Below are 23,659 nucleotides of genomic sequence, written 5' to 3'. Positions count from 1 at the left end.
ACTGAAAACCCGCATAGTGCGTAAGACTACTCCCATGCTACAGAACTCTCGTAAAGTGTTTCCTACACTCAGGATGCAGAACTCCTGTAAACTGCCTCTCACTACTTCCATTGTACAGAAATCCTGTAAGCTGCTTCTCTTTCACTCAGACTGCTGAAAACCCGCATAGTGCGTAAGACTACTCCCATGCTACAGAACTCCCGTAAAGTGTTTCCTACACTCAGGATGCAGAACTCCTGTAAACTGCCTCTCCGTACTTCCAATGTAGAGAAACCCTGTAAGCTGTTTCTATTTTACTCACACTACTGAAAACCCGCATTGTGCGTAAGACTACTCCCATGCTACAGAACTCCCGTAAAGTGTTTCCTACACTCAGGATGCAGAACTCCTGTAAACTGCCTCTCACTACTTCCATTGTACAGAAATCCTGTAAGCTGCTTCTCTTTCACTCAGACTACTGAAAACCCGCATTGTGCGTAAGACTACTCCCATGCTACACAACTCCCGTAAAGTGTTTCCTACACTCAGGATGCAGAACTCCTGTAAACTGCCTTTCACTACTTATATTGTACAGAAATCCTGTAAGCTGCTTCTCTTTTACTCAGACTACTGAAAACCCGCATAGTGCGTAAGACTACTCCCATGCTACACAATTCCCGTAAAGTGTTTCCTACACTCAGGATGCAGAACTCCTGTAAACTGCTTCTCCGTACTTCCAATGTACAGAAACCCTGTAAGCTGCTTCTCTTTTACTCACACTACTGAAAACCCACATTGTGCGTAAGACTACTCCCATGCTACAGAACTCCCGTAAAGTGTTTCCTACACTCAGGATGCAGAACTCCTGTAAACTGCCTCTCACTACTTCCAATGTACAGAAATCCTGTAAGCTGCTTCTCTTTCACTCAGACTACTGAAAACCCGCATAGTGCGTAAGACTACTCCCATGCTACAGAACTCCCGTAAAGTGTTTCCTACACTCAGGATGCAGAACTCCTGTAAACTGCCTCTCACTACTTCCAATGTACAGAAACCCTGTAAGCTGCTTCTCTTTTACTCACACTACTGAAAACCCGCATAGTGCGTAAGACTACTCCCATGCTACAGAACTCCCGTAAAGTGTTTCCTACACACAGGATGCAGAACTCCTGTAAACTGCCTCTCACTACTTATATTGTACAGAAATCCTGTAAGCTGCTTCTCTTTTACTCACACTACTGAAAACCCGCATGGTGCGTAAGACTACTCCCATGCTACAGAACTCCCGTAAAGTGTTTCCTACACTCAGGATGCAGAACTCCTGTAAACTGCCTCTCACTACTTCCATTGTACAGAAATCCTGTAAGCTGCTTCTGTTTCACTCAGACTGCTGAAAACCCGCATAGTGCGTAAGACTACTCCCATGCTACAGAACTCCAGTAAAGTGTTTCCTACACTCAGGATGCAGAACTCCTGTAAACTGCCTCTCCGTACTTCCAATGTAGAGAAACCCTGTAAGCTGTTTCTATTTTACTCACACTACTGAAAACCCGCATTGTGCGTAAGACTACTCCCATGCTACAGAACTCCCGTAAAGTGTTTCCTACACTCAGGATGCAGAACTCCTGTAAACTGCCTCTCACTACTTCCAATGTACAGAAATCCTGTAAGCTGCTTCTCTTTTACTCACACTACTGAAAACCCGCATAGTGCGTAAGACTACTCCCATGCTACAGAACTCTCGTAAAGTGTTTCCTACACTCAGGATGCAGAACTCCTGTAAACTGCCTCTCACTACTTCCATTGTACAGAAATCCTGTAAGCTGCTTCTCTTTCACTCAGACTGCTGAAAACCCGCATAGTGCGTAAGACTACTCCCATGCTACAGAACTCCCGTAAAGTGTTTCCTACACTCAGGATGCAGAACTCCTGTAAACTGCCTCTCCGTACTTCCAATGTAGAGAAACCCTGTAAGCTGTTTCTATTTTACTCACACTACTGAAAACCCGCATTGTGCGTAAGACTACTCCCATGCTACAGAACTCCCGTAAAGTGTTTCCTACACTCAGGATGCAGAACTCCTGTAAACTGCCTCTCACTACTTCCATTGTACAGAAATCCTGTAAGCTGCTTCTCTTTCACTCAGACTACTGAAAACCCGCATTGTGCGTAAGACTACTCCCATGCTACACAACTCCCGTAAAGTGTTTCCTACACTCAGGATGCAGAACTCCTGTAAACTGCCTTTCACTACTTATATTGTACAGAAATCCTGTAAGCTGCTTCTCTTTTACTCAGACTACTGAAAACCCGCATAGTGCGTAAGACTACTCCCATGCTACACAATTCCCGTAAAGTGTTTCCTACACTCAGGATGCAGAACTCCTGTAAACTGCTTCTCCGTACTTCCAATGTACAGAAACCCTGTAAGCTGCTTCTCTTTTACTCACACTACTGAAAACCCACATTGTGCGTAAGACTACTCCCATGCTACAGAACTCCCGTAAAGTGTTTCCTACACTCAGGATGCAGAACTCCTGTAAACTGCCTCTCACTACTTCCAATGTACAGAAATCCTGTAAGCTGCTTCTCTTTCACTCAGACTACTGAAAACCCGCATAGTGCGTAAGACTACTCCCATGCTACAGAACTCCCGTAAAGTGTTTCCTACACTCAGGATGCAGAACTCCTGTAAACTGCCTCTCACTACTTCCAATGTACAGAAACCCTGTAAGCTGCTTCTCTTTTACTCACACTACTGAAAACCCGCATAGTGCGTAAGACTACTCCCATGCTACAGAACTCCCGTAAAGTGTTTCCTACACTCAGGATGCAGAACTCCTGTAAACTGCCTCTCACTACTTCCAATGTACAGAAATCCTGTAAGCTGCTTCTCTTTTACTCACACTACTGAAAACCCGCATAGTGCGTAAGACTACTCCCATGCTACAGAACTCCCGTAAAGTGTTTCCTACACTCAGGATGCAGAACTCCTGTAAACTGCCTCTCACTACTTCCATTGTACAGAAATCCTGTAAGCTGCTTCTCTTTTACTCAGACTACTGAAAACCCGCATGGTGCCTAAGACTACTCCCATGCTACAGAACTCCCGTAAAGTGTTTCCTACACTCAGGATGCAGAACTCCTGTAAACTGCCTCTCACTACTTCCATTGTACAGAAATCCTGTAAGCTGCTTCTCTTTCACTCAGACTACTGAAAACCCGCATGGTGCGTAAGACTACTCCCATGCTACAGAACTCCCGTAAAGTGTTTCCTACACTCAGGATGCAGAACTCCTGTAAACTGCCTCTCACTACTTATATTGCACAGAAATCCTGTAAGCTGCTTCTCTTTTACTCACACTACTGAAAACCCGCATAGTGCGTAAGACTACTCCCATGCTACAGAACTCCCGTAAAGTGTTTCCTACACTCAGGATGCAGAACTCCTGTAAACTGCCTCTCCCTACTTCCAATGTACAGAAATCCTGTAAGCTGCTTCTCTTTTACTCAGACTACTGAAAACACGCATAGTGCGTAAGACTACTCCCATGCTACAGAACTCCCGTAAAGTGTTTCCTACACTCAGGATGCAGAACTCCTGTAAACTGCTTCTCCGTACTTACATTATAAAGAAAAAATGTAAGCTGCTTCTCTTTTACTCACACTACTGAAAACCCACATTGTGCGTAAGACTACTCCCATGCTACAGAACTCCCGTAAAGTGTTTCCTACACTCAGGATGCAGAACTCCTGTAAACTGCCTCTCACTACTTCCATTGTAAAGAAATCCTGTAAGCTGCTTCACTTTTACTCAGACTACTGAAAACCCGCATGGTGCGTAAGACTACTCCCATGCTACAGAACTCCCGTAAAGTGTTTCCTACACTCAGGATGCAGAACTCCTGTAAACTGCCTCTCACTACTTATATTGTACAGAAATCCTGTAAGCTGCTTCTCTTTTACTCAGACTACTGAAAACCCGCATAGTGCGTAAGACTACTCCCATGCTACAGAACTCCCGTAAAGTGTTTCCTACACACAGGATGCAGAACTCCTGTAAACTGCCTCTCACTACTTATATTGTACAGAAATCCTGTAAGCTGCTTCTCTTTTACTCACACTACTGAAAACCCGCATGGTGCGTAAGACTACTCCCATGCTACAGAACTCCCGTAAAGTGTTTCCTACACTCAGGATGCAGAACTCCTGTAAACTGCCTCTCACTACTTCCATTGTACAGAAATCCTGTAAGCTGCTTCTGTTTCACTCAGACTGCTGAAAACCCGCATAGTGCGTAAGACTACTCCCATGCTACAGAACTCCAGTAAAGTGTTTCCTACACTCAGGATGCAGAACTCCTGTAAACTGCCTCTCCGTACTTCCAATGTAGAGAAACCCTGTAAGCTGTTTCTATTTTACTCACACTACTGAAAACCCGCATTGTGCGTAAGACTACTCCCATGCTACAGAACTCCCGTAAAGTGTTTCCTACACTCAGGATGCAGAACTCCTGTAAACTGCCTCTCACTACTTCCAATGTACAGAAATCCTGTAAGCTGCTTCTCTTTTACTCACACTACTGAAAACCCGCATAGTGCGTAAGACTACTCCCATGCTACAGAACTCTCGTAAAGTGTTTCCTACACTCAGGATGCAGAACTCCTGTAAACTGCCTCTCACTACTTCCATTGTACAGAAATCCTGTAAGCTGCTTCTCTTTCACTCAGACTGCTGAAAACCCGCATAGTGCGTAAGACTACTCCCATGCTACAGAACTCCCGTAAAGTGTTTCCTACACTCAGGATGCAGAACTCCTGTAAACTGCCTCTCCGTACTTCCAATGTAGAGAAACCCTGTAAGCTGTTTCTATTTTACTCACACTACTGAAAACCCGCATTGTGCGTAAGACTACTCCCATGCTACAGAACTCCCGTAAAGTGTTTCCTACACTCAGGATGCAGAACTCCTGTAAACTGCCTCTCACTACTTCCATTGTACAGAAATCCTGTAAGCTGCTTCTCTTTCACTCAGACTACTGAAAACCCGCATTGTGCGTAAGACTACTCCCATGCTACACAACTCCCGTAAAGTGTTTCCTACACTCAGGATGCAGAACTCCTGTAAACTGCCTTTCACTACTTATATTGTACAGAAATCCTGTAAGCTGCTTCTCTTTTACTCAGACTACTGAAAACCCGCATAGTGCGTAAGACTACTCCCATGCTACACAATTCCCGTAAAGTGTTTCCTACACTCAGGATGCAGAACTCCTGTAAACTGCTTCTCCGTACTTCCAATGTACAGAAACCCTGTAAGCTGCTTCTCTTTTACTCACACTACTGAAAACCCACATTGTGCGTAAGACTACTCCCATGCTACAGAACTCCCGTAAAGTGTTTCCTACACTCAGGATGCAGAACTCCTGTAAACTGCCTCTCACTACTTCCAATGTACAGAAATCCTGTAAGCTGCTTCTCTTTCACTCAGACTACTGAAAACCCGCATAGTGCGTAAGACTACTCCCATGCTACAGAACTCCCGTAAAGTGTTTCCTACACTCAGGATGCAGAACTCCTGTAAACTGCCTCTCACTACTTCCAATGTACAGAAACCCTGTAAGCTGCTTCTCTTTTACTCACACTACTGAAAACCCGCATAGTGCGTAAGACTACTCCCATGCTACAGAACTCCCGTAAAGTGTTTCCTACACTCAGGATGCAGAACTCCTGTAAACTGCCTCTCACTACTTCCAATGTACAGAAATCCTGTAAGCTGCTTCTCTTTTACTCACACTACTGAAAACCCGCATAGTGCGTAAGACTACTCCCATGCTACAGAACTCCCGTAAAGTGTTTCCTACACTCAGGATGCAGAACTCCTGTAAACTGCCTCTCACTACTTCCATTGTACAGAAATCCTGTAAGCTGCTTCTCTTTTACTCAGACTACTGAAAACCCGCATGGTGCGTAAGACTACTCCCATGCTACAGAACTCCCGTAAAGTGTTTCCTACACTCAGGATGCAGAACTCCTGTAAACTGCCTCTCACTACTTCCATTGTACAGAAATCCTGTAAGCTGCTTCTCTTTCACTCAGACTACTGAAAACCCGCATGGTGCGTAAGACTACTCCCATGCTACAGAACTCCCGTAAAGTGTTTCCTACACTCAGGATGCAGAACTCCTGTAAACTGCCTCTCACTACTTATATTGTACAGAAATCCTGTAAGCTGCTTCTCTTTTACTCACACTACTGAAAACCCGCATAGTGCGTAAGACTACTCCCATGCTACAGAACTCCCGTAAAGTGTTTCCTACACTCAGGATGCAGAACTCCTGTAAACTGCCTCTCCCTACTTCCAATGTACAGAAATCCTGTAAGCTGCTTCTCTTTTACTCAGACTACTGAAAACACGCATAGTGCGTAAGACTACTCCCATGCTACAGAACTCCCGTAAAGTGTTTCCTACACTCAGGATGCAGAACTCCTGTAAACTGCTTCTCCGTACTTCCATTATAAAGAAAAAATGTAAGCTGCTTCTCTTTTACTCACACTACTGAAAACCCACATTGTGCGTAAGACTACTCCCATGCTACAGAACTCCCGTAAAGTGTTTCCTACACTCAGGATGCAGAACTCCTGTAAACTGCCTCTCACTACTTCCATTGTAAAGAAATCCTGTAAGCTGCTTCACTTTTACTCAGACTACTGAAAACCCGCATGGTGCGTAAGACTACTCCCATGCTACAGAACTCCCGTAAAGTGTTTCCTACACTCAGGATGCAGAACTCCTGTAAACTGCCTCTCACTACTTATATTGTACAGAAATCCTGTAAGCTGCTTCTCTTTTACTCAGACTACTGAAAACCCGCATAGTGGGTAAGACTACTCCCATGCTACAGAACTCCCGTAAAGTGTTTCCTACACTCAGGATGCAGAACTCCTGTAAACTGCCTCTCACTACTTCCAATGTACAGAAATCCTGTAAGCTGCTTCCCTTTTACTCACACTACTGAAAACCCGCATAGTGCGTAAGACTACTCCCATGCTACAGAACTCCCGTAAAGTGTTTCCTACACTCAGGATGCAGAACTCCTGTAAACTGCTTCTCCGTACTTCCATTGTACAGAAAAAATGTAAGCTGCTTCTCTTTTACTCACACTACTGAAAACCCACATTGTGCGTAAGACTACTCCCATGCTACAGAACTCCCGTAAAGTGTTTCCTACACTCAGGATGCAGAACTGCTGTAAACTGCCTCTCACTACTTCCATTGTACAGAAATCCTGTAAGCTGCTTCTCTTTCACTCAGACTACTGAAAACCCGCATGGTGCGTAAGACTACTCCCATGCTACAGAACTCCCGTAAAGTGTTTCCTACACTCAGGATGCAGAACTCCTGTAAACTGCCTCTCACTACTTATATTGTACAGAAATCCTGTAAGCTGCTTCTCTTTTACTCACACTACTGAAAACCCGCATAGTGCGTAAGACTACTCCCATGCTACAGAACTCCCGTAAAGTGTTTCCTACACTCAGGATGCAGAACTCCTGTAAACTGCCTCTCCCTACTTCCAATGTACAGAAATCCTGTAAGCTGCTTCTCTTTTACTCAGACTACTGAAAACACGCATAGTGCGTAAGACTACTCCCATGCTACAGAACTCCCGTAAAGTGTTTCCTACACTCAGGATGCAGAACTCCTGTAAACTGCCTCTCACTACTTATATTGTACAGAAATCCTGTAAGCTGCTTCTCTTTTACTCAGACTACTGAAAACCCGCATAGTGCGTAAGACTACTCCCATGCTACAGAACTCCCGTAAAGTGTTTCCTACACTCAGGATGCAGAACTCCTGTAAACTGCCTCTCCCTACTTCCAATGTACAGAAATCCTGTAAGCTGCTTCTCTTTTACTCACACTACTGAAAACCCGCATAGTGCGTAAGACTACTCCCATGCTACAGAACTCCCGTAAAGTGTTTCCTACACTCAGGATGCAGAACTCCTGTAAACTGCCTTTCACTACTTATATTGTACAGAAATCCTGTAAGCTGCTTCTCTTTTACTCAGACTACTGAAAACCCGCATAGTGCGTAAGACTACTCCCATGCTACACAACTCCCGTAAAGTGTTTCCTACACTCAGGATGCAGAACTCCTGTAAACTGCTTCTCCGTACTTCCAATGTACAGAAACCCTGTAAGCTGCTTCTCTTTTACTCACACTACTGAAAACCCACATTGTGCGTAAGACTACTCCCATGCTACAGAACTCCCGTAAAGTGTTTCCTACACTCAGGATGCAGAACTCCTGTAAACTGCCTCTCACTACTTCCAATGTACAGAAATCCTGTAAGCTGCTTCTCTTTCACTCAGACTACTGAAAACCCGCATAGTGCGTAAGACTACTCCCATGCTACAGAACTCCCGTAAAGTGTTTCCTACACTCAGGATGCAGAACTCCTGTAAACTGCCTCTCACTACTTCCAATGTACAGAAACCCTGTAAGCTGCTTCTCTTTTACTCACACTACTGAAAACCCGCATAGTGCGTAAGACTACTCCCATGCTACAGAACTCCCGTAAAGTGTTTCCTACACTCAGGATGCAGAACTCCTGTAAACTGCCTCTCACTACTTCCAATGTACAGAAATCCTGTAAGCTGCTTCTCTTTTACTCACACTACTGAAAACCCGCATAGTGCGTAAGACTACTCCCATGCTACAGAACTCCCGTAAAGTGTTTCCTACACTCAGGATGCAGAACTCCTGTAAACTGCCTCTCACTACTTCCATTGTACAGAAATCCTGTAAGCTGCTTCTCTTTTACTCAGACTACTGAAAACCCGCATGGTGCGTAAGACTACTCCCATGCTACAGAACTCCCGTAAAGTGTTTCCTACACTCAGGATGCAGAACTCCTGTAAACTGCCTCTCACTACTTCCATTGTACAGAAATCCTGTAAGCTGCTTCTCTTTCACTCAGACTACTGAAAACCCGCATGGTGCGTAAGACTACTCCCATGCTACAGAACTCCCGTAAAGTGTTTCCTACACTCAGGATGCAGAACTCCTGTAAACTGCCTCTCACTACTTATATTGTACAGAAATCCTGTAAGCTGCTTCTCTTTTACTCACACTACTGAAAACCCGCATAGTGCGTAAGACTACTCCCATGCTACAGAACTCCCGTAAAGTGTTTCCTACACTCAGGATGCAGAACTCCTGTAAACTGCCTCTCCCTACTTCCAATGTACAGAAATCCTGTAAGCTGCTTCTCTTTTACTCAGACTACTGAAAACACGCATAGTGCGTAAGACTACTACCATGCTACAGAACTCCCGTAAAGTGTTTCCTACACTCAGGATGCAGAACTCCTGTAAACTGCTTCTCCGTACTTCCATTATAAAGAAAAAATGTAAGCTGCTTCTCTTTTACTCACACTACTGAAAACCCACATTGTGCGTAAGACTACTCCCATGCTACAGAACTCCCGTAAAGTGTTTCCTACACTCAGGATGCAGAACTCCTGTAAACTGCCTCTCACTACTTCCATTGTAAAGAAATCCTGTAAGCTGCTTCACTTTTACTCAGACTACTGAAAACCCGCATGGTGCGTAAGACTACTCCCATGCTACAGAACTCCCGTAAAGTGTTTCCTACACTCAGGATGCAGAACTCCTGTAAACTGCCTCTCACTACTTATATTGTACAGAAATCCTGTAAGCTGCTTCTCTTTTACTCAGACTACTGAAAACCCGCATAGTGGGTAAGACTACTCCCATGCTACAGAACTCCCGTAAAGTGTTTCCTACACTCAGGATGCAGAACTCCTGTAAACTGCCTCTCACTACTTCCAATGTACAGAAATCCTGTAAGCTGCTTCTCTTTTACTCACACTACTGAAAACCCGCATAGTGCGTAAGACTACTCCCATGCTACAGAACTCCCGTAAAGTGTTTCCTACACTCAGGATGCAGAACTCCTGTAAACTGCTTCTCCGTACTTCCATTGTACAGAAAAAATGTAAGCTGCTTCTCTTTTACTCACACTACTGAAAACCCACATTGTGCGTAAGACTACTCCCATGCTACAGAACTCCCGTAAAGTGTTTCCTACACTCAGGATGCAGAACTGCTGTAAACTGCCTCTCACTACTTCCATTGTACAGAAATCCTGTAAGCTGCTTCTCTTTCACTCAGACTACTGAAAACCCGCATGGTGCGTAAGACTACTCCCATGCTACAGAACTCCCGTAAAGTGTTTCCTACACTCAGGATGCAGAACTCCTGTAAACTGCCTCTCACTACTTATATTGTACAGAAATCCTGTAAGCTGCTTCTCTTTTACTCACACTACTGAAAACCCGCATAGTGCGTAAGACTACTCCCATGCTACAGAACTCCCGTAAAGTGTTTCCTACACTCAGGATGCAGAACTCCTGTAAACTGCCTCTCCCTACTTCCAATGTACAGAAATCCTGTAAGCTGCTTCTCTTTTACTCAGACTACTGAAAACACGCATAGTGCGTAAGACTACTCCCATGCTACAGAACTCCCGTAAAGTGTTTCCTACACTCAGGATGCAGAACTCCTGTAAACTGCCTCTCACTACTTATATTGTACAGAAATCCTGTAAGCTGCTTCTCTTTTACTCAGACTACTGAAAACCCGCATAGTGCGTAAGACTACTCCCATGCTACAGAACTCCCGTAAAGTGTTTCCTACACTCAGGATGCAGAACTCCTGTAAACTGCCTCTCACTACTTCCAATGTACAGAAATCCTGTAAGCTGCTTCTCTTTTACTCACACTACTGAAAACCCGCATAGTGCGTAAGACTACTCCCATGCTACAGAACTCCCGTAAAGTGTTTCCTACACTCAGGATGCAGAACTCCTGTAAACTGCCTCTCACTTCTTCCATTGTACAGAAATCCTGTAAGATGCTTCTCTTTCACTCAGACTACTGAAAACCCGCATAGTGCGTAAGACTACTCCCATGCTACAGAACTCCCGTAAAGTGTTTCCTACACTCAGGATGCAGGACTCCTGTAAACTGCCTCTCCCTACTTCCAATGTACAGAAATCCTGTAAGCTGCTTCTCTTTTACTCACACTACTGAAAACCCGCATAGTGCGTAAGACTACTCCCATGCTACAGAACTCCCGTAAAGTGTTTCCTACACTCAGGATGCAGAACTCCTGTAAACTGCCTCTCCCTACTTCCAATGTACAGAAATCCTATAAGCTGCTTCTCTTTTACTCAGACTACTGAAAACCCGCATAGTGCGTAAGACTACTCCCATGCCACACAACTCCCGTAAAGTGTTTCCTACACTCAGGATGCAGAACTCCTGTAAACTGCCTCTCACTACTTCCATTGTACAGAAATCCTGTAAGCTGCTTCTCTTTCACTCAGACTACTGAAAACCCGCATAGTGCGTAAGACTACTCCCATGCTACAGAACTCCCGTAAAGTGTTTCCTACACTCAGGATGCAGAACTCCTGTAAACTGCCTCTCACTACTTATATTGTACAGAAATCCTGTAAGCTGCTTCTCTTTTACTCAGACTACTGAAAACCCGCATAGTGCGTAAGACTACTCCCATGCTACACAACTCCCGTAAAGTGTTTCCTACACTCAGGATGCAGAACTCCTGTAAACTGCCTCTCACTACTTCCAATGTACAGAAATCCTGTAAGCTGCTTCTCTTTTACTCAGACTACTGAAAACCCGCATAGTGCGTAAGACTACTCCCATGCTACAGAACTCCCGTAAAGTGTTTCCTACACTCAGGATGCAGAACTCCTGTAAACTGCCTCTCACTACTTATATTGTACAGAAATCCTGTAAGCTGCTTCTCTTTTACTCACACTACTGAAAACCCGCATGGTGCGTAAGACTACTCCCATGCTACAGAACTCCCGTAAAGTGTTTCCTACACTCAGGATGCAGAACTCCTGTAAACTGCCTCTCACTACTTCCATTGTACAGAAATCCTGTAAGCTGCTTCCCTTTCACTCAGACTACTGAAAACCCGCATAGTGCGTAAGACTACTCCCATGCTACAGAACTCCCGTAAAGTGTTTCCTACACTCAGGATGCAGAACTCCTGTAAACTGCCTCTCCGTACTTCCAATGTACAGAAACCCTGTAAGCTGCTTCTCTTTTACTCACACTACTGAAAAACCGCATAGTGCGTAAGACTACTCCCATGCTACACAACTCCCGTAAAGTGTTTCCTACACTCAGGATGCAGAACTCCTGTAAACTGCCTCTCACTACTTCCAATGTACAGAAATCCTGTAAGCTGCTTCTCTTTTACTCAGACTACTGAAAACCCGCATGGTGCGTAAGACTACTCCCATGCTACAGAACTCCCGTATAGTGTTTCCTACACTCAGGATGCAGAACTCCTGTAAACTGCCTCTCACTACTTATATTGTACAGAAATCCTGTAAGCTGCTTCTCTTTTACTCAGACTACTGAAAACCCGCATAGTGCGTAAGACTACTCCCATGCTACAGAACTCCCGTAAAGTGTTTCCTACACTCAGGATGCAGAACTCCTGTAAACTGCCTCTCACTACTTCCATTGTACAGAAATCCTGTAAGCTGCTTCTCTTTCACTCAGACTACTGAAAACCCGCATAGTGCGTAAGACTACTCCCATGCTACAGAACTCCCGTAAAGTGTTTCCTACACTCAGGATGCAGAACTCCTGTAAACTGCCTCTCACTACTTATATTGTACAGAAATCCTGTAAGCTGCTTCTCTTTTACACAGACTACTGAAAACCCGCATGGTGCGTAAGACTACTCCCATGCTACAGAACTCCCGTAAAGTGTTTCCTACACTCAGGATGCAGAACTCCTGTAAACTGCCTCTCACTACTTCCATTGTACAGAAATCCTGTAAGCTGCTTCTATTTCACTCAGACTACTGAAAACCCGCAGAGTGCGTAAGACTACTCCCATGCTACAGAACTCCCGTAAAGTGTTTCCTACACTCAGGATGCAGAACTCCTGTAAACTGCCTCTCCGTACTTCCAATGTACAGAAACCCTGTAAGCTGTTTCTCTTTTACTCACACTACTGAAAACCCGCATTGTGCGTAAGACTACTCCCATGCTACAGAACTCCCGTAAAGTGTTTCCTACACTCAGGATGCAGAACTCCTGTAAACTGCCTCTCCCTACTTCCAATGTACAGAAATCCTGTAAGCTGCTTCTCTTTTACTCAGACTACTGAAAACACGCATAGTGCGTAAGACTACTCCCATGCTACAGAACTCCCGTAAAGTGTTTCCTACACTCAGGATGCAGAACTCCTGTAAACTGCCTCTCACTACTTCCAATGTACAGAAATCCTGTAAGCTACTTCTCTTTCACTCAGACTACTGAAAACCCGCATAGTGCGTAAGACTACTCCCATGCTACAGAACTCCCGTAAAGTGTTTCCTACACTCAGGATGCAGAACTCCTGTAAACTGCCTCTCACTACTTCCATTGTACAGAAATCCTGTAAGCTGCTTCTCTTTCACTCAGACTACTGAAAACCCGCATAGTGCGTAAGACTACTCCCATGCTACAGAACTCCCGTAAAGTGTTTCCTACACTCAGGATGCAGAACTCCTGTAAAGTGCCTCTCACTACTTCCAATGTACAGAAATCCTGTAAGCTGCTTCTCTTTTACTCACACTACTGAAAACCCGCATAGTGCGTAAGACTACTCCCATGCTACAGAACTCCCGTAAAGTGTTTCCTACACTCAGGATGCAGAACTCCTGTAAACTGCCTCTCACTACTTCCATTGTACAGAAATCCTGTAAGCTGCTTCTCTTTCACTCAGACTGCTGAAAACCCGCATAGTGCGTAAGACTACTCCCATGCTACAGAACTCCAGTAAAGTGTTTCCTACACTCAGGATGCAGAACTCCTGTAAACTGCCTCTCCGTACTTCCAATGTACAGAAACCCTGTAAGCTGTTTCTATTTTACTCACACTACTGAAAACCCGCATTGTGCGTAAGACTACTCCCATGCTACAGAACTCCCGTAAAGTGTTTCCTACACTCAGGATGCAGAACTCCTGTAAAGTGGTTCTCTGTACTTCCAATGTACTGAAACCCTCTAAGCTGCTTCTCTTTTACTCACACTACTGAAAACCCGCATAGTGCGTAAGACTACTCCCATGCTACACAACTCCCGTAAAGTGTTTCCTACACTCAGGATGCAGAACTCCTGTAAACTGCCTCTCACTACTTCCAATGTACAGAAATCCTGTAAGCTGCTTCTCTTTTACTCAGACTACTGAAAACCCGCATAGTGCGTAAGACTACTCCCATGCTACAGAACTCCCGTAAAGTGTTTCCTACACTCAGGATGCAGAACTCCTGTAAACTGCCTCTCACTACTTATATTGTACAGAAATCCTGTAAGCTGCTTCTCTTTTACTCAGACTACTGAAAACACGCATAGTGCGTAAGACTACTCCCATGCTACAGAACTCCCGTAAAGTGTTTCCTACACTCAGGATGCAGAACTCCTGTAAACTGCTTCTCCGTACTTCCAATGTACAGAAACCCTGTAAGCTGCTTCTCTTTTACTCACACTACTGAAAACCCACATTGTGCGTAAGACTACTCCGATGCTACAGAACTCCCGTAAAGTGTTTCCTACACTCAGGATGCAGAACTCCTGTAAACTGCCTCTCACTACTTATATTGTACAGAAACACTGTAAGCTGCTTCTCTTTTACTCACACTACTGAAAACCCGCATTGTGCGTAAGACTACTCCCATGCTACAGAACTCCCGTAAAGTGTTTCCTACACTCAGGATGCAGAACTCCTGTAAACTGCCTCTCACTACTTCCAATGTACAGAAATCCTGTAAGCTGCTTCTCTTTTACTCAGACTACTGAAAACCCGCATGGTGCGTACGACTACTCCCATGCTACAGAACTCCCGTAAAGTGTTTCCTGCACTCAGGATGCAGAACTCCTGTAAACTGCCTCTCACTACTTATATTGTACAGAAATCCTGTAAGCTGCTTCTCTTTTACTCACACTACTGAAAACACGCATAGTGCGTAAGACTACTCCCATGCTACAGAACTCCCGTAAAGTGTTTCCTACACTCAGCATGCAGAACTCCTGTAAACTGCCTCTCACTACTTATATTGTACAGAAATCCTGTAAGCTGCTTCTCTTTTACTCAGACTACTGAAAACCCGCATAGTGCGTAAGACTACTCCCATGCTACAGAACTCCCGTAAAGTGTTTCCTACACTCAGGATGCAGAACTCCTGTAAACTGCCTCTCACTACTTCCAATGTACAGAAATCCTGTAAGCTGCTTCTCTTTTACTCACACTACTGAAAACCCGCATAGTGCGTATGACTACTCCCATGCTACAGAACTCCCGTAAAGTGTTTCCTACACTCAGGATGCAGAACTCCTGTAAACTGCCTCTCCCTACTTCCAATGTACAGAAATCCTGTAAGCTGCTTCTGTTTTACTCACACTACTGAAAACCCACATTGTGCGTAAGACTACTCCCATGCTACAGAACTCCCGTAAAGTGTTTCCTACACTCAGGATGCAGAACTCCTGTAAACTGCCTCTCACTACTTCCAATGTACAGAAATCCTGTAAGCTGCTTCTCTTTTACTCAGACTACTGTAAACCCGCATAGTGTGTAAGACTACTCCCATGCTACAGAACTCCCGTAAAGTGTTTCCTACACTCAGGATGCAGAACTCCTGTAAACTGCCTCTTCGTACTTCGAATGTACAGAAACCCTGTAAGCTGCTTCTCTTTTACTCACACTACTGAAAACCCGCATTGTGCGTATGACTACTCCCATGCTACAGAACTCCCGTAAAGTGTTTCCTACACTCAGGATGCAGAACTCCTGTAAAGTGGTTCTCTGTACTTCCAATGTACAGAAACCCTCTAAGCTGCTTCTCTTTTACTCACACTACAGAAAACCCGCTTTGTGCGTAAGACTACTCCCATGCTACAGAACTCCCGTAAAGTGTTTCCTACACTCAGGATGCAGAACTCCTGTAAACTGCATCTCACTACTTCCAATGTACAGAAATCCTGTAAGCTGCTTCTCTTTTACTCAGACTACTGAAAACCCGCATAGTGCGTAAGACTACTCCCATGCTACAGAACTCCCGTAAAGTGTTTCCTACACTCAGGATGCAGAACTCCTGTAAACTGCCTCTCACTACTTCCAATGTACAGAAATCCTGTAAGCTGCTTCTCTTTTACTCAGACTACTGAAAACCCGCATAGTGCGTAAGACTACTCCCATGCTACACAACTCCCGTAAAGTGTTTCCTGCACTCAGGATGCAGAACTCCTGTAAACTGCCTCTCACTACTTCCATTGTACAGAAATCCTGTAAGCTGCTTCTCTTTCACTCAGACTACTGAAAACCCGCATAGTGCGTAAGACTACTCCCATGCTACAGAACTCCCGTAAAGTGTTTCCTACACTCAGGATGCAGAACTCCTGTAAACTGCCTCTCACTACTTATATTGTACAGAAATCCTGTAAGCTGCTTCTCTTTTACTCAGACTACTGAAAACCCGCATAGTGCGTAAGACTACTCCCATGCTACACAACTCCCGTAAAGTGTTTCCTACACTCAGGATGCAGAACTCCTGTAAACTGCCTCTCACTACTTCCAATGTACAGAAATCCTGTAAGCTGCTTCTCTTTTACTCAGACTACTGAAAACCCGCATAGTGCGTAAGACTACTCCCATGCTACAGAACTCCCGTAAAGTGTTTCCTACACTCAGGATGCAGAACTCCTGTAAACTGCCTCTCACTACTTATATTGTACAGAAATCCTGTAAGCTGCTTCTCTTTTACTCACACTACTGAAAACCCGCATGGTGCGTAAGACTACTCCCATGCTAGAGAACTCCCGTAAAGTGTTTCCTACACTCAGGATGCAGAACTCCTGTAAACTGCCTCTCACTACTTCCATTGTACAGAAATCCTGTAAGCTGCTTCTCTTTCACTCAGACTACTGAAAACCCGCATAGTGCGTAAGACTACTCCCATGCTACAGAACTCCCGTAAAGTGTTTCCTACACTCAGGATGCAGAACTCCTGTAAACTGCCTCTCACTACTTCCAATGTACAGAAACCCTGTAAGCTGCTTCTCTTTTACTCACACTACTGAAAAACCGCATACTGCGTAAGACTACTCCCATGCTACAGAACTCCCGTAAAGTGTTTCCTACACTCAGGATGCAGAACTCCTGTAAACTGCCTCTCACTACTTCCATTGTACAGAAATCCTGTAAGCTGCTTCTCTTTCACTCAGACTACTGAAAACCCGCATAGTGCGTAAGACTACTCCCATGCTACAGAACTCCCGTAAAGTGTTTCCTACACTCAGGATGCAGAACTCCTGTAAACTGCCTCTCACTATTTATATTGTACAGAAATCCTGTAAGCGGCTTCTCTTTTACTCAGACTACTGAAAACCCGCATAGTGCGTAAGACTACTCCCAGGCTACACAACTCCCGTAAAGTGTTTCCTACACTCAGGATGCAGAACTCCTATAAACTGCCTCTCACTACTTCCAATGTACAGAATTCCTGTAAGCTGCTTCTCTTTTACTCAGACTACTGTAAACCCGCATAGTGTGTAAGACTACTCCCATGCTACAGAACTCCCGTAAAGTGTTTCCTACACTCAGGATGCAGAACTCCTGTAAACTGCCTCTTCGTACTTCGAATGTACAGAAACCCTGTAAGCTGCTTCTCTTTTACTCACACTACTGAAAACCCGCATTGTGCGTATGACTACTCCCATGCTACAGAACTCCCGTAAAGTGTTTGCTACACTCAGGATGCAGAACTCCTGTAAAGTGGTTCTCTGTACTTCCAATGTACAGAAACCCTCTAAGCTGCTTCTCTTTTACTCACACTACTGAAAACCCGCTTTGTGCGTAAGACTACTCCCATGCTACAGAACTCCCGTAAAGTGTTTCCTACACTCAGGATGCAGAACTCCTGTAAACTGCCTCTCACTACTTCCATTGTACAGAAATCCTGTAAGCTGCTTCTCTTTCACTCAGACTACTGAAAACCCGCATAGTGTGTAAGACTACTCCCATGCTACAGAACTCCCGTAAAGTGTTTCCTACACTCAGGATGCAGAACTCCTGTAAACTGCATCTCACTACTTCCAATGTACAGAAATCCTGTAAGCTGCTTCTCTTTTACTCAGACTACTGAAAACCCGCATAGTGCGTAAGACTACTCCCATGCTACAGAACTCCCGTAAAGTGTTTCCTACACTCAGGATGCAGAACTCCTGTAAACTGCCTCTCACTACTTCCAATGTACAGAAACCCTGTAAGCTGTTTCTCTTTTACTCAGACTACTGAAAACCCGCATAGTGCGTAAGACTACTCCCATGCTACACAACTCCCGTAAAGTGTTTCCTACACTCAGGATGCAGAACTCCTGTAAACTGCCTCTCACTACTTCCATTGTACAGAAATCCTGTAAGCTGCTTCTCTTTCACTCAGACTACTGAAAACCCGCATAGTGCGTAAGACTACTCCCATGCTACAGAACTCCCGTAAAGTGTTTCCTACACTCAGGATGCAGAACTCCTGTAAACTGCCTCTCACTACTTATATTGTACAGAAATCCTGTAAGCTGCTTCTCTTTTACTCAGACTACTGAAAACCCGCATAGTGCGTAAGACTATTCCCATGCTACACAACTCCCGTAAAGTGTTTCCTACACTCAGGATGCAGAACTCCTGTAAACTGCCTCTCACTACTTCCAATGTACAGAAATCCTGTAAGCTGCTTCTCTTTTACTCAGACTACTGAAAACCCGCATAGTGCGTAAGACTACTCCCATGCTACAGAACTCCCGTAAAGTGTTTCCTACACTCAGGATGCAGAACTCCTGTAAACTGCCTCTCACTACTTATATTGTACAGAAATCCTGTAAGCTGCTTCTCTTTTACTCACACTACTGAAAACCCGCATGGTGCGTAAGACTACTCCCATGCTACAGAACTCCCGTAAAGTGTTTCCTACACTCAGGATGCAGAACTCCTGTAAACTGCCTCTCACTACTTCCATTGTACAGAAATCCTGTAAGCTGCTTCTCTTTCACTCAGACTACTGAAAACCCGCATAGTGCGTAAGACTACTCCCTTGCTACAGAACTCCCGTAAAGTGTTTCCTACACTCAGGATGCAGAACTCCTGTAAACTGCCTCTCCGTACTTCCAATGTACAGAAACCCTGTAAGCTGCTTCTCTTTTACTCACACTACTGAAAAACCGCATACTGCGTAAGACTACTCCCATGCTACAGAACTCCCGTAAAGTGTTTCCTACACTCAGGATGCAGAACTCCTGTAAACTGCCTCTCACTACTTCCATTGTACAGAAATCCTGTAAGCTGCTTCTCTTTCACTCAGACTACTGAAAACCCGCATAGTGCGTAAGACTACTCCCATGCTACAGAACTCCCGTAAAGTGTTTCCTACACTCAGGATGCAGAACTCCTGTAAACTGCCTCTCACTACTTATATTGTACAGAAATCCTGTAAGCTGCTTCTCTTTTACTCAGACTACTGAAAACCCGCATAGTGCGTAAGACTACTCCCATGCTACACAACTCCCGTAAAGTGTTTCCTACACTCAGGATGCAGAACTCCTATAAACTGCCTCTCACTACTTCCAATGTACAGAAATCCTGTAAGCTGCTTCTCTTTTACTCAGACTACTGAAAACCCGCATAGTGCGTAAGACTACTCCCATGCTACAGAACTCCCGTAAAGTGTTTCCTACACTCAGGATGCAGAACTCCTGTAAACTGCCTCTCACTACTTATATTGTACAGAAATCCTGTAAGCTGCTTCTCTTTTACACAGACTACTGAAAACCCGCATGGTGCGTAAGACTACTCCCATGCTACAGAACTCCCGTAAAGTGTTTCCTACACTCAGGATGCAGAACTCCTGTAAACTGCCTCTCACTACTTCCATTGTACAGAAATCCTGTAAGCTGCTTCTATTTCACTCAGACTACTGAAAACCCGCATAGTGCGTAAGACTACTCCCATGCTACAGAACTCCTGTAAAGTGTTTCCTACACTCAGGATGCAGAACTCCTGTAAACTGCCTCTCCGTACTTCCAATGTACAGAAACCCTGTAAGCTGTTTCTCTTTTACTCACACTACTGAAAACCCGCATTGTGCGTAAGACTACTCCCATGCTAGAGAACTCCCGTAAAGTGTTTCCTACACTCAGGATGCAGAACTCCTGTAAACTGCCTCTCCCTACTTCCAATGTACAGAAATCCTGTAAGCTGCTTCTCTTTTACTCAGACTACTGAAAACCCGCATAGTGCGTAAGACTACTCCCATGCTACAGAACTCCCGTAAAGTGTTTCCTACACTCAGGATGCAGAACTCCTGTAAACTGCCTCTCACTACTTCCAATGTACAGAAATCCTGTAAGCTACTTCTCTTTCACTCAGACTACTGAAAACCCGCATGGTGCGTAAGACTACTCCCATGCTACAGAACTCCCGTAAAGTGTTTCCTACACTCAGGATGCAGAACTCCTGTAAACTGCCTCTCACTACTTCCATTGTACAGAAATCCTGTAAGCTGCTTCTCTTTCACTCAGACTACTGAAAACCCGCATAGTGCGTAAGACTACTCCCATGCTACAGAACTCCGGTAAAGTGTTTCCTACACTCAGGATGCAGAACTCCTGTAAAGTGCCTCTCACTACTTCCAATGTACAGAAATCCTGTAAGCTGCTTCTCTTTTACTCACACTACTGAAAACCCGCATAGTGCGTAAGACTACTCCCATGCTACAGAACTCCCGTAAAGTGTTTCCTACACTCAGGATGCAGAACTCCTGTAAACTGCCTCTCACTACTTCCATTGTACAGAAATCCTGTAAGCTGCTTCTCTTTCACTCAGACTACTGAAAACCCGCATAGTGCGTAAGACTACTCCCATGCTACAGAACTCCCATAAAGTGTTTCCTACACTCAGGATGCAGAACTCCTGTATACTGCCTCTCACTACTTATATTGTACAGAAATCCTGTAAGCTGCTTCTCTTTTACTCAGACTACTGAAAACCCGCATAGTGCGTAAGACTACTCCCATGCTACACAACTCCCGTAAAGTGTTTCCTACACTCAGGATGCAGAACTCCTGTAAACTGCCTCTCACTACTTCCAATGTACAGAAATCCTGTAAGCTGCTTCTCTTTTACTCAGACTACTGAAAACCCGCATAGTGCGTAAGACTACTCCCATGCTACAGAACTCCCGTAAAGTGTTTCCTACACTCAGGATGCAGAACTCCTGTAAACTGCCTCTCACTACTTATATTGTACAGAAATCCTGTAAGCTGCTTCTCTTTTACTCACACTACTGAAAACCCGCATGGTGCGTAAGACTACTCCCATGCTACAGAACTCCCGTAAAGTGTTTCCTACACTCAGGATGCAGAACTCCTGTAAACTGCCTCTCACTACTTCCATTGTACAGAAATCCTGTAAGCTGCTTCTCTTTCACTCAGACTACTGAAAACCCGCATAGTGCGTAAGACTACTCCCTTGCTACAAAACTCCCGTAAAGTGTTTCCTACACTCAGGATGCAGAACTCCTGTAAACTGCCTCTCCGTACTTCCAATGTACAGAAACCCTGTAAGCTGCTTCTCTTTTACTCACACTACTGAAAAACCGCATACTGCGTAAGACTACTCCCATGCTACAGAACTCCCGTAAAGTGTTTCCTACACTCAGAATGCAGAACTCCTGTAAACTGCCTCTCACTACTTCCATTGTACAGAAATCCTGTAAGCTGCTTCTCTTTCACTCAGACTACTGAAAACCCGCATAGTGCGTAAGACTACTCCCATGCTACAGAACTCCCGTAAAGTGTTTCCTACACTCAGGATGCAGAACTCCTGTAAACTGCCTCTCACTACTTATATTGTACAGAAATCCTGTAAGCTGCTTCTCTTTTACTCAGACTACTGAAAACCCGCATAGTGCGTAAGACTACTCCCATGCTACACAACTCCCGTAAAGTGTTTCCTACACTCAGGATGCAGAACTCCTATAAACTGCCTCTCACTACTTCCAATGTACAGAAATCCTGTAAGCTGCTTCTCTTTTACTCAGACTACTGAAAACCCGCATAGTGCGTAAGACTACTCCCATGCTACAGAACTCCCGTAAAGTGTTTCCTACACTCAGGATGCAGAACTCCTATAAACTGCCTCTCACTACTTATATTGTACAGAAATCCTGTAAGCTGCTTCTCTTTTACACAGACTACTGAAAACCCGCATGGTGCGTAAGACTACTCCCATGCTACAGAACTCCCGTAAAGTGGTTCCTACACTCAGGATGCAGAACTCCTGTAAACTGCCTCTCACTACTTCCATTGTACAGAAATCCTGTAAGCTGCTTCTATTTCACTCAGACTACTGAAAACCCGCATAGTGCGTAAGACTACTCCCATGCTACAGAACTCCTGTAAAGTGTTTCCTACACTCAGGATGCAGAACTCCTGTAAACTGCCTCTCCGTACTTCCAATGTACAGAAACCCTGTAAGCTGTTTCTCTTTTACTCACACTACTGAAAACCCGCATTGTGCGTAAGACTACTCCCATGCTAGAGAACTCCTGTAAAGTGTTTCCTACACTCAGGATGCAGAACTCCTGTAAACTGCCTCTCCCTACTTCCAATGTACAGAAATCCTGTAAGCTGCTTCTCTTTTACTCAGACTACTGAAAACCCGCATAGTGCGTAAGACTACTCCCATGCTACAGAACTCCCGTAAAGTGTTTCCTACACTCAGGATGCAGAACTCCTGTAAACTGCCTCTCACTACTTATATTGTACAGAAATCCTGTAAGCTGCTTCTCTTTTACTCAGACTACTGAAAACCCGCATAGTGCGTAAGACTATTCCCATGCTACACAACTCCCGTAAAGTGTTTCCTACACTCAGGATGCAGAACTCCTGTAAACTGCCTCTCACTACTTCCAATGTACAGAAATCCTGTAAGCTGCTTCTCTTTTACTCAGACTACTGAAAACCCGCATAGTGCGTAAGACTACTCCCATGCTACAGAACTCCCGTAAAGTGTTTCCTACACTCAGGATGCAGAACTCCTGTAAACTGCCTCTCACTACTTATATTGTACAGAAATCCTGTAAGCTGCTTCTCTTTTACTCACACTACTGAAAACCCGCATGGTGCGTAAGACTACTCCCATGCTACAGAACTCCCGTAAAGTGTTTCCTACACTCAGGATGCAGAACTCCTGTAAACTGCCTCTCACTACTTCCATTGTACAGAAATCCTGTAAGCTGCTTCTCTTTCACTCAGACTACTGAAAACCCGCATAGTGCGTAAGACTACTCCCTTGCTACAGAACTCCCGTAAAGTGTTTCCTACACTCAGGATGCAGAACTCCTGTAAACTGCCTCTCCGTACTTCCAATGTACAGAAACCCTGTAAGCTGCTTCTCTTTTACTCACACTACTGAAAAACCGCATACTGCGTAAGACTACTCCCATGCTACAGAACTCCCGTAAAGTGTTTCCTACACTCAGGATGCAGAACTCCTGTAAACTGCCTCT

Source organism: Oryctolagus cuniculus, chromosome 19 (assembly GCF_964237555.1).
Source record: "Oryctolagus cuniculus chromosome 19, mOryCun1.1, whole genome shotgun sequence".
In the NCBI taxonomy this organism is placed as follows: domain Eukaryota; kingdom Metazoa; phylum Chordata; class Mammalia; order Lagomorpha; family Leporidae; genus Oryctolagus; species Oryctolagus cuniculus.
This window is presented reverse-complemented; position numbering follows the sequence as displayed.